Source organism: Tachysurus fulvidraco, chromosome 19 (genome assembly GCF_022655615.1).
Source record: "Tachysurus fulvidraco isolate hzauxx_2018 chromosome 19, HZAU_PFXX_2.0, whole genome shotgun sequence".
In the NCBI taxonomy this organism is placed as follows: domain Eukaryota; kingdom Metazoa; phylum Chordata; class Actinopteri; order Siluriformes; family Bagridae; genus Tachysurus; species Tachysurus fulvidraco.
In genome coordinates this window covers 11,796,043-11,810,362 of record NC_062536.1, presented here as the reverse complement: position 1 = coordinate 11,810,362, position 14,320 = coordinate 11,796,043, and the positions used below count along the sequence as shown (strand labels likewise).

At 39.1% G+C, this 14,320-nt stretch overlaps 1 protein-coding gene across 8 annotated transcripts in view; it reads right to left on the bottom strand.

Moving 5' to 3' along the window:
• The window catches only part of foxp2 (forkhead box P2), a 91,368-nt gene that overhangs the window by 61,660 nt on the left and 15,388 nt on the right, over positions 1–14,320 (bottom strand). Inside the window, exon 1 of one of the 8 annotated variants that reach the window (XM_047804149.1) lies at positions 649–1,007. The exons of 6 other annotated variants lie outside the window; for them this stretch is intronic. The gene's annotated coding sequence lies outside the window, so the exon portion shown is untranslated. Of the gene's footprint in view, positions 1–648; positions 1,008–14,320 lie in introns of those variants that run through there. One more of the 8 variants, XM_047804151.1, reaches the window with a different exon arrangement.

The following is a 14,320-nucleotide window of genomic DNA, read 5'->3' as shown; positions in this document are numbered from 1 at the left end:
CAACCTAAAATCACAATCAATAAAATTTACAGCTTTATTGCTTGAGAAGTGTAAGAAAATTTTCACTCGCTCTTGATCTAAAAATGACCTTCAAAAAATCGCGTGTGTGTGTGTGTGCGCACGTGTGAGTGAGATGGTGCTGAGCGGTCTCTCTGTGCGCTCTCTCAGAATCTGTGTGAGGAGCTACGGCTCCGTTCGCACCTCCTCCGCTAGCGCTGTGCTCGTTAGAAGCGGCACACACACTCACTCTCTTACACACATGCACACGCTGTGACTTGCTTGCTCCTGCTTTCTTACTCGTTTGGTTGCGGGGATTTAAAAAAACGTGTGGTGCTGCAGGAGGATGCCGGGGCTTCCCTGTGATGCTCCCGGAGAAAGGTATGTGTCCCAGCTTTTTATTCCAGCTTTTGAATAAGAGCAGTGAGTGAGACGTAGCGGCAGCTGGTAGCCTCCGCAGAGCGTAGGGTGAGGGAACGCTCCTCTCTAAACAACAATTACTAACCTCTTGTCTTTAATTGCTAGGAAGCAACAGCTTTTAGAAAAAAGAAAAAAAGATGCCACAAAACTCGAATATGCTTCAGAGCAACACACAAAAATCCGCCCACACTCACATGCTACCAGGAAGAGAAGGAAAGAAATGTAACATACCTTTTAAACAATGACCGTGATTGACGCTCCCCAAAGGAAGAGTCATTTGAAGATATTCTTAGAAGCCTTGGAACATTAATATGCATCAAAATGAAGAAAAAAATACCACTGGTAGGCAACAACATCAGAGAGAGCATGAAAAAATAGAATGGGGAGAGAAAGAGTTAGAGGAGAGGGTGAAAAAACTAGCTGACGCTCACTGTCAAAGCCATCATCAGAGAACTATTTACAGCACTATTTACATGACAGCCTGAGCTCCTCTGCCCGATCACGTCCCATAGCTGTGGCACTTTTTTACGTTTGCAATTACAACAAATCTGCCAGACCTCTGATTGTTTTGGCATGCCAAGACTAATCGTATACAAAAATCAGCAATATGATGGGCTGGTTGGGGGGTGGGGGATGCTTGAGGGCTGAAGTATTGCGAGTTAGAGTTTGAGGAAGGCAGGGGGGGTGGCTAGAGGAAGGGGGTGTTTTTCTTTTTGTGCATGGTGTTGGGAGTGACCTGGGGTAGTCAAAAGGCGCACGTCTTGCAAAGTAACTGCCCATCATTTTCCCCCCTCACATTCATTTAGTAAATAAACATATATATATATAGAACTTTATCCACTAGTACAATGTAGTATATTAAAACGTGTAATAAATATGTCTCCCTCTTCCCTTATTAGGGCAAGCCTGCTGAGTCCCAAAAAAGAAAGGAAGAAAAAACTTGCAGAGGAAATGTGTGAGTGCAGGAGGAGGAGAGAAGAAACACAAGCCAGACACGCTTTTTCACAGCTTTTCGCTGTGTCTGATAAAGCTTGGGATCCACTTCACAAAGGCAAATTTGTCTTTACAGATGTAAATCAAGCTTCAGTCTTTTTGAGCTGAATTTGTCGTACTAACCAGAATCAAAACTGAGCAGGGTCTCCTGCTAGACAGCCATCACGATGATATATTGACATATGCTCCGTACTGTAAACAGTACACACTAGCAATGACAGAGAACATCTTTGGCTAATGGTGTTTGTCAATCCTTTTGTCAATTCTGCCCCCTTTGCCGGTTCCTCCAACCCCCCTGCATGCCACAGATGTTTTTCTTAGTCACTCCAACAGACAGGAATCTACTTGCAGAGAAAAAAAGCCTTGCTTTCCCCCAGGAGTGGTGTACAAAGCCTGGTTTGCACACAGCAGATGCAAAAGCAAGTCCATCTGCTAGTAGCTCCCTTTGCCACATGGACTTGGAGAGATTGAAGGGTGAGGCTTGTCTGGCTTGGTCTGTACACACAACACTGGATGAGAAACGAGTGAGCCAGCTGTTTATGAACTCAAGAAAAGCGTGTGTAAGCCTAAAAAATACAAGTTACATTTCACGACGTCCAACAGCATTAACTGGTGAAATGTGTCTTGTTCTTAAAGCCAGTATTAACAACTCTGGTAAATTTGATGAAAGGGTGAAAAGTGCGGAATCCAAATATTAGATTTACATCTACGATTTATATGGAAATAACATAAAAACTAGACCAAAACCACTCCTGTAATCAATAATCTCTCTTACGTGTGCACGCACTGACAGGCTAACACACACTCTCTTGGGTGAGATCCACCCAAGGCAGGCATGACAGATTTATTTAGCTAAACATCTAGCCTTCAACGCACCATAAGACCACTTTGAACTCTCGCTTTGAATGCTGTGCTGGCATGATTTAACTGGCTCCAAACAGTGTATTATCTGCTAGTTCAAATGAATCATATTTTAACAGCATGATATCATCAGAACTGTTGATCATATGCCAGGAAATATAACACCGTTTACCGGCCTCCGCCCTCGTTCACTAAACAACAGAGAGGAAAGGTTGCTTCATTAAGTAACAGCTATTTCTGGCGTTTAGCCTGGCAAATGACAGACTACATTGTTTCTTCCTTTAGACTTCAGCTTCATTTTTAACACTCTCCCATAGCTGTGCCATGACTCTTTGTATATGTGTGATGCTAATTTTCTTCCCACTTCTGTCTTTTTATTCTTCATTTTGCATAGCTTTGGACTACCAAGGTCAACGAGGACGAACAATCCCAGTAGCGGCACTTGAGCAGTGGCAGAAGAACGCGAGCGGCTGGTGGGTGGGGGGAAGGAACCGTTGGCATGCGTGGTGGTCACCGCTATGCCGCTCCAGCTCTCAGCTCTCCACATGCGATGGCATCATTTCCATAGCAACCCACTCTAACGATTTATTTTCAATTAGAGCAGACACAAAACACACTGCCCTGAGCCAGTAGGCAGTGTCAAGAGCCCATCTCCATCTTCCTCGCCCCCACATGGGGGGAGTGATCCAGCCTCTTCGAGTCAAAGACACCAGGCTGTCTTAGAGTAACGTTTATAAGCCACTCGTTTAATCAGATTCACATCAGTGCAAAATTAAATGGGCTGTTAAAATTGAACAGAGATTTAATGCTAAAATGTTTATAGTAAAATGCACAAAAAACTTTATTGTGAAAGTCTTGGGCAAAGCTGGGCTTTTGTGCAGTCACTGAGAATGTGATGCGTTTCAGGCCTGGAAGAATTGCCACAAGCTGCAAAGCTGTTCTTTCTGGCTAGAGAGTTACACACTTGAGTTCATATCTACCTCCAGTCTCCCTTCCTGCTGTGCAGCTGATGTCCGATCTGACGCTACGTGTGCAGCACTTGTAAACATTGCCCTAATAAAATCACCGGCGTGGTTTCTATCTGCCTTCCAGCCACAGGCCTGACTTTATTTGCACACATACAGGATTTCAATAGAAACTGACATTTGAATGAAGCAATTTCAAATACTAAGTTTAGTCTAAACAAATAACATCAGCATGATCACAGAGCTATCTTGCATCAGAAGCCGTATAGTTAGGTTCAGTATTGCTTTGTAACTGATTAATGTTGTCAGGTCAGGGTGGGAATAAACTTAATATCAGAAAAGCAAATTAATAATAAGAGAATGTAGTAAAATTTTTAAAGGAAGTCAACAATGTGACAGTTTTATCAAAAGATGTCTTTATATTTATCTAAGCTTTTGTATGAAGCAATTTTTTTAGAAATGTTTTCTCTGACCAAAGCTTTTTTTTAATTGCAACATCTCCTTTTACTACTGACAAAAATATTACATTCAAACCACTGAAAAATTAAGAAACCATGTTCATGGTGTGAGTTATGCTTGTCTAATTATGCTGGTGAAAATAGTAAAAAAAAATTAAATTGCTGTTTCATCCAAAAGATTAATGACAAACTAATAGGACAAAGCATTTCCTCAGACTAATGATGAGAGAGATGTGGCCTGAAATGGACCATTAGAACACAGGGATGACATAATACAGAGCTAAACATTATAATACACTGTACTTAAGCACTAGAGTATCCATGGCAACTTGCCTTTGCTTTGCATGGCAGCTCCTTAATGAAATCCCTATTAAGTAGCCTATAATGATAGTGTCCAAATATATTTGCATACATATTTCAGGGTAGGGAGGGAGGTGTGGGGGTGCCAAGCACAAAAGTAGAAAGCTTAGTGAGTGCATCGATGCTTAATCTGTAACATAAATCTGGATGGTAACAAGCCTGCAGCACAGGAGCAGGCAGACACAATGCACATCAAAATAAGCCACTATCTGGGTGGGTAAATAAGCCGCTCTCCGTGGCTGCACAATTAAAACGCTAATTAAGGCGAGTGGCCATGAGTGAGAGGAGGCCTCCTGCAGAGCCTGGGCCTGCTCCTCTCCGCTCACCTCCCAGGATCCACACGGAGGAGTTCACACATGTGACTTTCATTTGCGACTCTGGCTGGCCGCCCAACAGGACATCCCCGAGTGAGTGTTTGCTCGACTCAATATCAACAGGCCGAGTACGCAGCTCCAGGGAAGGGCCCTGATTCAGTTCCTATTGAAAATAAACTGGTGCACATTCGCACAGGCTGGAATATCAACATGCGCAAGCAGGAGCCACGGAAAGCACTCAGCAGTGTTCGCGCGCTCTTTTTCCCTCCTGTTTAATGATACCTGCACCACTTCAGCAGCTGCAGGGAGAATTGAAGTATACATTACAGCAGAGAAATAAAAGAGACAGAAATGATAGAAGTCAGACAGTTCAAGCTGACCAGCCACTTCAAACAGAAAGGCCCAACAAACGCGACAGACACTCCAGGTTAAATTGGCTCTTCGGCACCTTGCCTTAAAATGTGGCTTTCTTCAAAAGCACATTTGAATTAGACGAGTTGATGAAATCAAAGACTTGACTGTGTGGGTAAATTTATACAAGCAAGTACACCTCACAGCAGTTTACCTATTATGCAGCAGATTGGAGCGAGATGAAAGCATACTGCATGACAGCCTACTTCCCTTTTCACACACACAAGATATTATCATATTGTAAAGGCTGCAATTTGTATTAGATTCACATTGGGGGTAAAATGTTGGTGACAAGGCCTGCGATGCACACGGCTGCCAAACTTGTAATCAGATAAAAGGATATGCACTAAAGGCTCTATAACAACCACTCAGTGTGTTCAGTACAATGAAATAAAAACAAAACAAAACAAAAAAAACTCAAAATACACTAATCCGCTTTGTTCGAACGCTGAATGAAAGAGAGGGGAAAAAATAAGATAACATAAGTGACATAAATTACACACTCAGTTGGAACTGATTTGTGTGATATAAATGTAACTATAACACAATGAGAAAAACAGACACAGGGATTGAGAGAACAAGAGAAAGGCAGAGACAGATGGATTTATTCAGGATACGCTCACGTTTCATCAGGGTTCAGGGCTACCATGAGCCTCATCCATTTAACAGTTTAACACTATTCAAACAGACACAAATTAAACAAAAAAGAAAGAAAATGAATCGAGGAAAAATGGCATCCCACCAAAGAATAATAAACTCATTATATGGAAATTTCAAACGTAACCATTCTCCATGCTGCTGCTAATTTAAACCTAATTGTTACTAGCCACTAATTCGTTGAGGGCGGGGAAAGGAATTACATCTGGAGGTAATTCACTGCATGGAACTGAGCCCAGTGGGGGCTACCAGAGAGAGAGAGAGAGAGAGAGAGAGAATAAGAGGAGTAAGGTTTCGGTCTCTAAAAACTGCCGAATGTTTGCATGGTGTTGTCATTTGAAAGAGCTTACAGCAGACATAGGTGTTGCAGACATGAAATAAGGGACAAAAGACAGACAGGAACAAACTGCATCCTCTTGAGCAAAAAAGCCAGTCGACTGTCTGTTATAAAGTCAAAAATGGCTAAGTAACAAAAGTAACAGGTAAGAAATCATAGCTCAGGCTTAAGTATAAACTGGTCTAAATGGCCCAATTTTTTTTTCTAAATTTCAGTTCTGCAAACTTTCATTTTCAAAATTCTGTCTAACCCGCCTGAAACCAAATGAGTTGGGCTGTTGAAAGCTGACCAGTCTGCAGGAGTATCATGTGTTTGACTTAATCTACTGCTTATGGATGCTTTAAATTGAAAAATGTTAGAGAACTATTTTTTTTAGAGCCTAGTCACTACCAATACAAAGAAATGCAGGAGCTATTCATGCTACATAACAGGATTGCTTTAGAAAAAAGTGCAACTACATGTTGGCTTTCTTGGTGAGTGTGGCGAACGCCTCACCAGTCGCACCCCTCGATGCTGGTCCTAGTGGGAGTGGAATGCGAAGTTTGGGCTCCAATTATCGTGGCTGAAAAGTGGCTCAAAGAAGACATTTACATTCGATACAGAGCCGGGCAGCCCCCTCCTATCCATCTTCAGCTTCTCTTGAGGTGAACAGAAAATGTGTTTTCCAAATGAAAATAAACGGAGGTTGGCTGGTTTGAGGCAGTTAAACTCAGGAATATGAGATCAAATAAAGGCTCCTGTGGAGTCTGAAAGGAGAAATGAAATCGCTTCTGAGGGGAGATGTACCAAGTAATAAAATCACTCCTTTATATCTTCCTAAACGGCACATGTTCCTCAGGAGTGGTTAAGCTTTTGCACTGCGGTCAAAGACAGTATGCAAGTGGCAATTTTTACTTCCCAAAGATTTTCCCCACTGATATCCTTCTTCAGTCTTGTGCTCTGCAATTTGGCCAAAACGGTGAACTCTTTCACATTCGAGTTTGCTGCAAACTTTTTTGTGAGAATTGCTTTAATGATGTTTCGAGTCTGTCAGCATGTGAAAAAGTCCATATTCTATCAGGTAAAAATGACCGTAATAACGTTGCCATTGGTTCAAAGGCCTCAAGCTCAGGCCGTAGCCATTATAAAACACACTTAGTTGATTGAAGACTGATGACATACCGCACAAACAAAAAAACACTTTCATTCTGTGGGGTCCTACAGTGCATGGGGATCTTCTCTCTCTCTCTCTCTCTCTCTCTCTCTCTCTCTCTCTCTCTCTCTCTCTCTCTCTCTCTCTCTCGCTTTCACACACATTCCAGCCCATTTATTTGGCCGTCCATAAACTGATTGACAGCAGAATTGCGGTGCATTACCAAAAACATGTAATTGATTTGTCTTTTTAAAATGTAACCACAATAAAATTCAGACCACATTTAGCCACCATTCTCAGATATATCCAAGGGCATTAGCAAACGAAGGAATACATTATAAATTATAATACAGCAGTTATTATAGTTCCAATAAAAAGGGCTTAGAAAGTGAAATGAACCACTTATCAGTTTGCTGCCTCTCTACCTTAAAAGCAGTCCGTGTTCTATAATTTAAGCGCAGAAATAGTCTGAAAACAGGAGTGAATGGACAAATATTCACCAACACAAATGGCTTCCATTAATTAAGATACCAGCAAAAATGGTAAGTGTTCAAGCTAAAAAAAAATGAAAAACGAATGAAAAAACATGTAGAATTTACAGCTATAGTGTTAACTCATAAAACCACAAATCCCATTTCAATTAAAACTGTCAATTAAAAACTGAACAAACACTAAAATTAATCTGAAGAAAGATGCAAAAAAAAAAAAAATGCAACATGAGTGCATTAGAAAATTATTCACAACAATACATTCATGTTAAAGTGTATCACATCGTATCTGCACGTATCTAAAAATGTAGAAATTAAATGAAATTCAAAGAAACAAGGAGACAATAAAAATTTGTCGAAATATTTTTTGTATTTTTTTTTAAATATTAAAAGGATAATAATAAAGATTTGTAGAAAATGCAGTAGTTTTGTTTTGACATTGAACCACTTTGAAGTATTTTTGAACTCACTCGAACACATCCACCCTCTCAAATAACATATTAAACATCAGAACTATATCATATACATTAATCCGGCATTCAAGAAAACTGTTAAATGTTTTGGCAAAGGGTGATTTTCATTTTCATATCCAAATGCGATCATGCTGTATAGCATCTTTCCTTTATTCTCCAATTCTTCCAGACACCCACAAAATATTAATTTATTATTTTTAGGGTTTAGCACAGCAAGGATCATTTCCAGCCTGCCTAGAAAGGGTGATGGAAAAAAGAAGGTTTAAAAAAGTGCCAAACAGCTGCTGCTGGGTCATCTAAAAGCACATACACCATCCACCTCCCCAAACAAACAGAAGACTTGACTTCAAATACATAGCTGGACTATTAGGTAATCCCTCTTTTGTTTGGATTCACTGAGCCTTGATGGCCAGCCTCCATCTTCCCCACTACTGCTGAAGGACTGAAGCCTTAAACCAACACCGTTACTCTGATTGCCAGCATACAAACAGACACACAGTAAATATGCATCAGGATTGCAGAAATATGCAGGTCAGAATTGACGTCAACGTTGTTTCTGCTACTTAGAAAGAGCAGCAGGCGGTTCTTTTGTTTGGCCCGAACAAAATCTGGGCTTCCCTTTAGGACATTCAATACTATGCAGTAGCTCACTCCAGATTACTTTTGGGAATGTAAAGAAGTATTGATAAAGGCATCCACAAGTATTTCACCTGATTGTTACCATTGCACCAATTTGTTTAATATTCCTAAAATCCCTTAATGTGATACTTGAGCAATAATAGACTGATTTCCCTATATTTACTGCGAAAAAGTCAAACCTCAGTCTTCTGAGATTCACATGTAGGACATCATATCCTTCACATTTTCGTGCTGCCATAAAAATGAAAGGCCAATGTTTCATTAGCAGATGATTTTTTTTTTTACAAGTCCACAGTAGTTCCGATTGAAGACAGACACATTCACAAACGCACAAATTATAAATGCAAGGATCTTACTATAGGGAGCTGAACTTTTCACACCTTTCAAAGCCACAAAATTGGCTGCTTTTGGGTTTTCTGCAGCTGCTGCGCTGCGCTAATGTAAGGCGGTGTCATATGAAAAATATTCTTCTCCCCAAACCACAGAGCTGGTCATTAATGAAATACAGGCTGCACAGTAAGGTCATGCAAAGTCTACGTTCCAGCAGCCGCGTTTGCTAAAGACAAATCTGCTCTGAAAAAGAACCATGCAACATGAACACAAATCAGATTCCAGTCCCAAGGACAGAGAAAAATAAATAAATAGAGCAGGCAAGCGGTGGCCTCTCACATTTTCCCCAGCACTTTGCAAACAACCGTCAACTGCTACTCAGAAACAGTGCGGGTTCACAATGAGAGCAGACTAAACAATCAGATCCCAGCCAAGGCAAACGCTCTGCAACTCTGCACACAGTCACATTACAGGATGTCTCAGCCTAATTGCCAACTATCAAATCTCACAATGGAATTTGTCCATTTGGCCATGGTCTCAACTGTACACCAGATAAAAAGTGATTCTTTGTTAAAAAACAAAAAAACAAAAACAGTACAGAACGAGGAGAAAATCAATCCAAACAAATCTGCATTTCTAACATATCCTTGGTTAAAATATTTTCATTTGTTTGTCTTACCTTCTTTGCCCATTGTCAGTGGAATGGAAACAGACGCAAGGCACATTTCAAAGAGCTTTTAGCAGGCACGTTTCGTTTCTATGCAGCATTAACCTGATGAACTCAAAAAAAAAAAAAAAAATATATATATATATATATATATATAATATAATAATTACTTTATATGATTTAAAATGCTTAGCTTAAAAAGAAGGAGCAGCTATGAGGTAGGCCTGAACAATATGACCATGTAATATTGATATTGTGAAAAATGTAATAAAATACATAATTTTTTTTTAATCTATTGTGGGTATCGCAATATCTTTTTTCTAACATATTTTTTATATATATCTTGAAAATAATGTTTACTTACTGATTAAAAGCAGACAAATAAAAAAGTTTTTTTGAAACTTTTTTCCCTCTTAATCAGTGTTAAATTATTTTTCAATAATTCTCTTTTTTTTTAATAATAATAACTACATATACATTCATAAATAAAATAATTTCAATTATTTGGCTGAGTAAAACCTCTTAGAACACCTATATTCCTATTATATATATTATGATACAGATCATAATCATCATCACAGCTCACTCCTACTAAGAAGTGCTTATGTGAGAGAGCCCACGTGTTTGGGACAGACTTGGAAATGGTGCAGACAGTATCTGGAAGGGACAGACAGTACTGTGATGTGAGTGAGACAGCCCCTAACTCAACGATGATGCCACGTTAATAGCGATGTCACTCCTTGTGGCAAGTCTGAATCTTCAGTTCCCTGATCCAAAACTTCAAACAAGCAAAATACCAGCACATTTATAAAACAGAACAGAACTGCTGGGAATTTAGGGAGAAAGAAAACACACGCGTGTGCACACACACACACACACACACACACACACACACACACACACACACACACACACACACACACAGGCTCACCAACACGCAGGCACACAAAGGTAGCTGGCCTCAACAGCAGATGGTAAAATTAACATTTCAACAGTTCTTCCCTTTCATGTGGGTCTCGGCAGAACTGCTTTTTATTCTGAAAAAAAGTAAGGGCGAGGGTTTGGAAAGATGCAGGCCTAGAGAAAGCATCTGGAAAATGGGAAGAAGAATATTGGCTTATTGCTCCTGATGGTCCTCCTCCATGAAAAATTAAATAGGTCTGTTTTGCAGGTTTGCCTCTCTGGAGTACTCTAAGCTGTGTTATGGAAACATCATCTCAGTAATTTATATGTGCAAGAACACCTGGTGATGAAAGAAAACAAACTTTTTTTGGTGGCTTTAAATCTAGTCCGTTGACTTTTTCACCCTCCTTTAATCTCCTCGATTTCCTCTTGTTAACTTCTACACAATAGTTACTTGATGCTTTACAAACTTCAGCCTACATACAGTATGAGTAAGGTCGGTAGAACAGACGAACCATTATCTTGAGCTTAGTGTTGCATCCATTTTTTCATACAGATAGCAGCAGGATTCCTTGAGAAACATACAATGATTGAGGAACTGCCTAGTGCATTTCCAATCAATATGTTAAGAATAAAATCGTAAAAATACCAAGCTGCCTGACTCATCTGGGCCTGGTGAATGGAACGTCTGTGTAGAGGCCATTAATTTGGACACAGTTATGGCTAAATTACACATGTTCCACCTCTGTGACATTTTAAATGCAATTAAAAGCTGGTTATGAAAGAGTGCGGACTTCCTTGTGATGAAGGAAATCGCTTTCGTGATTAACATGTAAACGAGCTCATGCTGGCAGAGTAGATTGGGGTTTGAAAACCTCAATTACTTTTGTGTGATTATCTATTTACCAGTACACAGCATTCCATTTTTCATCCCTTCTCAGCCTCCCTAATGTAACGCCGCTCATTTACACTCCTGCCTTTATTTATGATTAGAGCCACATTGAAATGTAACTGCTGCAATTTTTCACACTGTGGTTTTGTTTCAAATTCAGAGGGACAAATGTACTGGCTATAAGGGAGTTAAAAGGTAATTGGACTTGTTAAAGATCATATACTGCTCATTACAGCAACAGTGCTACTCTTTGATGACTGTGATGCTGGAAACAGTTAGTTATTAATAAAATGATTGCGAGTGCAATTTCTTAATTGAACCTGCCAAATGCGTTATACGTAGTATGAATTGAAACCAGGAGACTAGGAGCCCTTCTGAGTGTACGAGCTATTGCCACAGGACTAGCCTCAGTCTCACTACTTGAGCGGACGCTTCAGACTGGAATGAACTGCCACCTCAGAAACACTTTCCACCCTATTATACTCCGGCGTGCTGATGCAATTATCATCCAAACGCCTGGCAGCATCAGAGGAATCTGATTTAATTAATTTAGCCGGGTGAATAACCAGAGAATTCAGGTTGTATTGAATGTACTCAGAAAATTAAAATTCTAAAAAAGACTGGGCATTGCGAAGTGTAGGACCAGGGGCTTTGATTTTTGTTTACTTCAGCAGTGTAATTAGTACAAACTCTTAATTCATCTTTGATCCAATTTCATGTTCTGTGATTGCGCAAAATGTTTCTGCTAAGATATCAACAGATGCAATGTTTCTTAATAGTTACTGTAGATGCCTGTTATATGCTAATAAATGCCATTAAAAAATCAGCACCATTTAAATTGGTATTAGGCTATTAAAAATGCATTTATTTTGCTCAAATTAAAGCAGGTCTGTCTTTAACCATGGCTCATCATGTCTTCATTAGTTTTTCATAATATACCGTATATTACAAATTAATTAATTGTTATATACTAACATTTTTTAGTAAGTTATACTGTCACTAATCAAGACCCTAGATCATAATTTTAGTAATAAATAAAACAAATACTAACAAATTTTTTTATGAATGAAATTTCACAATCTATAAATAAAATATAGATAATAATAACAATAATAATAACAACAACAACAACAACAATAATAATAATAATAATAAAACCAATAAACAAAATCTATTATAGCCAGCATTTTCTGCTGACTTCTTTTAGTAAGTATTAGAGGTTAGAGGAGGTTCATGCCCTCTGTGGCACAGGAGTAGCTTCCCTGCTGGGTGCATTTAGAGGCACTTGCCCTGGGACACTGGTGGAGGAGCTCCTGGCTCTCTTTAAGGTCCTGGCTTTTCAAGTGTGTTCAGCTTACAGAAAGCATACCCTGTTGCTGCAGCCAAGGCGGGTGAGTACGGAAAGAAGGAAACAGTGCCATCATGTGATGTTTCTGAGCATTCCTTAAGTGCTATGAGCCCATTTCCTCAGTTTAGGAAACATCTCCATGAAGCGGAGTGCAATATTTACCTTCTATTACCCAGACAAAAATCATACCATATGTTTTCAATGCTGACTCGGATTTGTGGGCAAACTGTAGCATTGGAAATTCTGCAGGCCCCTAATGAAGTGTGTCTGTCCAAACGTGTGTATGTGTGTGGTTGAGTATGGGATTTGAATCCCATATCAAATAAAACTATAAAAATGTTTATAAAGATGATGGTTAACCCCTTAATGTCTAAATCTTCAACTTCTACACCTTAAAGTAAATGATTGATTAAGAGAGTTGTTCTCTTTTGTGCTTTATGTACATTCGTTGTATGCATACAATGTTTTATGATGTATTTTATAGATTACCTAGAATTAGTTTACTTCTATAAACTCTTGACCTGCAGCTTGTTATTCAGTTATTCATCTTCCAACATATTATTCAGTAACTATAAATTATTCAGTAACTACAGTGACACCAATTATTAAGGGATGTCGATACAAGAGTGAGGAATACAGGGTTAAACAAAGGCACAGATGTGTGGAAACATGAGATAAAAAACAAGGAATGACAATCAGCAGTCAGTGCCTACACAAAGAATTCAACATTTGCAACACATACTAGCTAATTATCTAGAAATGAAGTAGAATAAATGCTGAGATACATACAGGGAGCTTTCCTGTTCATTTCAAGGCAAAGCCCCTCCTTGCTCTAAATCTATTGATCTGTGAAACACCCTACTCAAGGGAGGCGATTCACTTAATATTATACATCTAATCAGGAGATGAAGAATGATTATACCATTTGGTAATTAAACATCTTACAAACCATTTAACTGACTGCATGTCAAAAACAGGCCACCTGAGGTCAAAGTGATTGTTTATCATTTTAACATGGCGAGACACTCTAGTGGGAGGAGTGGAAGAAAAAAAGAGATGCACCTCGTCGCAACAGTAAAAAAAAAAGTTGATCGTTGTTAGTGGCTAAAGCACTAATCCTCTCCGCTGTCAAGGCAATGAAACGAAAACAATTTGAGGAGAAAGAAAGCTGTGTTCATGGAAAAAGTGGGTAAATTATATATATATATATATATATATATATATATATATATATATATGTATATATATATATATATATATATATATATATATATATATATATATATATATATATATATATTTAGAAAGCTCATTAGTCTGTATATATGCATGGTTTCATAAAGAAAGGATTCAGCCACTGTGAAACAGTGTTAGGTCCCTGGATTGCAGAGTGCAGTGTGTGTATGTGTGTGTTTGTGTGTGTGTGGGGTATGAGTCATTAGCAGAGGCACTGTGTATTACGGTCTCTGATCCACAACTAGGTGCATGAAACACACAGTAAAAGCCAATTTGCTGTCAACATTTTCATTTTAATCTCTACTTAAAGCTAATAATTACCCAGTGTTAGTAGCTTCAGTTTGTTGTTCTGCAGACAGGCAACTTCCCAGCTGTGAGAGGTTAATGCCATGTGCACACAGTGTGTGTATGTGTGTGTGTGTGTGTGTGTGTGTGTGTG